General features: G+C 55.5%; 1 pseudogene; it reads right to left on the bottom strand.

The window, feature by feature from the left end:
* LOC102437133 overlaps positions 1 to 1507 on the bottom strand; it is a 34920-nt pseudogene extending 33413 nt beyond the window's left edge.
* Positions 1508 to 3741: the final 2234 nt, after the last annotated feature.

Below are 3741 nucleotides of genomic sequence, written 5' to 3'. Positions count from 1 at the left end.
AGCCACTGGGTGTGAACAGGAAGGTGAGGCTGACAGCTGCGAGTGGCACCGGATGGGGATGAGCCAGAGACCTGGCCTCGGAGAATCTCCAGCAGCCAATTGCCCCAGACCCTCCCCCATGTGACCCCCAGGACTTAGACACGCTCCTGGACACCTGCCGTGCGGGAGGAGTGGAAGCTCACAGCAGAAACGCAGGTGAGTGTGTAGGAAATGAGCCCGTTTCTGTAACAGTCCAGTCCGGAGACGGCTGTTCCCTGGGCGGACCCAGCCAGACTTTGGGACAGGCCTGCAGCCCCTCCTGGCCCGGCCCCGCCCAGCCTCGCTCCGGGCTCTGCACAGACCTGCCTGCTGCCCAGGCTCCCGCCCCCCTCAGCGCCCTGCATAATTGGGATGATGCGCAGGGGAAATTAAAAAGGTCATTAATCACCGCGGAGCTGTAGGCAGCTCTCTGGGACCTATTCTTCATGATGATTAATGGCGGGCGGCTCCTCCCCACTCCCCGATTCATTTTCCTGCCACTGTGCACTCCCTGGCCCCGCTGTGTCCTTTCTGTCCCTGTCCCAGGCCCAGTTCCAGGGTGACTGGCTCAGAGCAGGCCTTTCCTGGCTGCCTTCCTGCCCCGGGGCAGGGGCAGACCCAGCTGAGCCCCCGGGGCCACGCACAGGGCTCTGATTTTGGCTGTGTCCTCTGCCCCTGGTGAGCCCGGGCAAGTCGCTTCATCTGCAGGAAGCTCAGCCTCCCTGCTCTGGGCCAGCACCAGTGACCACGACATGACCATGAACATTTACTGAGAGACAGTGGTGGCACTTCATCGGACGCATTTCTCCCAGCAGAGGATGACTCTCAGCCAATCCCATTGGGTGCGGGAGCCGGTGCCCTTCTGGGACCCAGCACAGCTGGGCACAGCCGCCCTTGCTCAGGAGCAAGAGGCCCGAGTGCCTTCCCTGCCCTCCTCCCACCTCCAGGTCCCGCCCTTGGCTGCAGGATGAGCCCGGCCAGGTCATGCTTGAACGGCCTCCCCTTCTCCTTTGTTTGCCAATTAGCCTCCGTCAGGCTGCCGCTGTGTGAGATGCTTAAGATAAGCCGCTCCTCTGCCCAGTGATGCAGAGCCCGGGTCTCGCTCTGACCGACCTGCCGGGCGGAGGCGCTTGGTTTTCCTGAGATAACTACATCCTGGGGGATTCGAGAGAATGTATAAGGAGCCAGGAGCTTCTGTAAAGAAGGCTGGGGAAGCTGCCCGAGGCGGGCAGGAACGAAGGAGCTTACCCCGGCAAATGCAGAACCTTGGAGGCGTGGAAACCACCACAAGACGAAACCAGGTTGTGGTCCCGCCATGGCCTCACTGAGCCACCTGGCAGCTCACTTGACTCTGGGACAGCCGCTGTCCAATCGCAGCCGGAGACGAGTCTGAAGGCCAGAGGGCCGGGCCGAGGTGCTGGGGGCGGGGGGCCGTCTCAGGGGGGAGGGCCTGAGACAGGAAGGGCGACGCCTTGGCTCCCGGCCTCATCGGGACAACCTTCCTCGGAGGGACCAGGATGCAGGCACCGGGGCACCCCAATGGGTTCCCAGGAGCCCAGCCTGATCATGGTATGAGGATGAACATATGACGATAATAAAGGTATTAGGTAACATCTATTAAACAACTGTGTGCCAATCTTGACCATAACCTTATGAAATAGCTGCAAACTAATGTCCATTTCCCAGGTGAGGAGACCAGGGCGGAGGGGTGAGGCCAAGTACCCGGGAACACAGGGTTGACTGGCACCGCTGGGTCCGGACCCAGTCTTCCTGGAGCCACGGCTCTTGGTCCCCATAGTTGGCCGAGATTTGTCACAGTGTCATGGACCCAGTATCTGGTGGCCCAGGGCGCATCCTGGGTACCTGAGTGGATAGGGCTTTCTCCATACCCATCGCCTGCTGCCTGCCTCAGTTTACCTGCTTAGAATACCTGCCCACCTGAGCACCCAGCACCCGCTACATAATATGTGAGGTTTTCGAGAGAAATGAAAATGCAGGGTCCGTGTTTAAAATGATGACACATTTTAAGGCAGTGGCGGCAGAGCATCTAACCGAGCAGGGATCCTTCTCACGTGATGCCACAGACCATGCGTCCGTGAAACTGGCCTGTGAGCCCCGAAACAGTCCCTGGCCCCACAAGTTCTCCTGACTCCACATGCATCGCCTATCATCCCAAAGGCAGGCCTTTGTCCCCTGTACCTCCAATTACTCTGGGGCTTTCTGGGATGGACGAGCGGGGCCCCTGCCTCCCTCAGTGGCCCCACACCTCCGGCCCCGGCTGGTTCCGTGAGCTCATCTTGGCGTTTGCCAGGTGCAAAAGGAAGGCTGAAGGATGTCCGCTGCTCATGGGCCAACAGAATAAATGACTCGCCCTTCACTCCCGTGATGCCCTGAGCCTTGGGTCCAAAGAAACTTGGCTTGGCCCGGACGGAGCCTGGAGCACCACTCCTAACCCACCAGAAAGGAATGTTCCGGAACCCGGGCAAGTGCTCAAAGGCCTCCTCTAATTAGCCGGCTGGTGGCTAACGAGGGATTTCACCGAGCAGAGCTTCTGCTGGCTGGTGCGTAATTACCATGGAAACCCTCATGCTGCGCTCAGCCGCTTCCCCCAGCAGCTTCCCGGGGGAGCAGGCACAGCGGCATCTGGGCTATTGACATTGTTTGTGGGAGAAATAAATGGACAATTAGAAGCAAGGCAGGTTGAATCCTTGTTGGAGTAAAGTTTTACCTACATCCATCCTGGGGCCTAATTGATGCTGTTGTCCCCGCCAGAGAGGAAATCATTGGGAGGTGATGAATTCAGGTTGGATGAATCCTCTTTTGCTAAACTCAAGGGCAGGAAAAATGCCTAATTAGGAGCTGGATTTTTCTGCCTTTTAGAGGCAGCTGCCGGGTGAGCCAGGAGATACGAAAACTTTTATTTCCTTCTTCATTTTTATACTCAAATATTTATCCTACCCACCAGCCAGGGGAAACCTCACGTCACCCTACAGTGGGATCCAAAAATGTAACCTTGTAACATGCAGAGTCCCCTGCTTGTGAAGGTGACTTAGTGAGGACAGGTGGGGTTTGAGAGCTGTATTAGTCAGGACAGGCTAGGCTTTGCAGGAGTAACAAATAAGCCCCAACATTTCCGTTGGCTTAATGCCATGAGGGTCACTGAGTGGGTCATGTGAAGTTCAACCGTGGTCAGGCAGCTCTTTATGTCATATGACTATGCCACCTGGAGCGCCTGGCCTACGTTGCAGCAGGGGTGGGCGGAAGGTGTGTGTGGAGAAAGTGCCACAGTGATTCTCAATGGCCACAGGCAGGAGGGACACATCCTGTGTCTCCTTGCAGTGTGCTGGCCATGAGGCCCTGAACTGAGCACACGTGAGGCTGGGAGAAGCAGGGAGAACATGGAATTTTAGCAGCACCAAACAATCGTGCCGCCATATTGCATTGAGAGAAATGCCAACACACACACACACACACACACACACACACACACACATTAATCCATTTACTTAGGATTAAGAAATAAAACTCTCTGGTTTTTGCTTCAAAGCTAAAAAAAAAGAAACAGAAAAAGAAGAAAGAAAAGAAAGAAAAGAAAAGAAAAGAAAGAAAGAAAGAAAGAAAAAGGAAGAAAGAAAGAAAGAAAGAAAGAAAGAAAGAAAGAAAGAAAGAAAGAAAGAAAGAGAAAGAAAGAGAGAAAGAAAAAGAAATTGTCAAAACGTAGCC

The sequence above is a fragment of the Myotis lucifugus genome, unplaced genomic scaffold, assembly GCF_000147115.1.
Source record: "Myotis lucifugus unplaced genomic scaffold, Myoluc2.0 scaffold_411, whole genome shotgun sequence".
Lineage (NCBI taxonomy): Eukaryota > Metazoa > Chordata > Mammalia > Chiroptera > Vespertilionidae > Myotis > Myotis lucifugus.
Note: the sequence above shows the minus strand (reverse complement) of the source record. Positions and strands in the feature narration are given on the sequence as shown.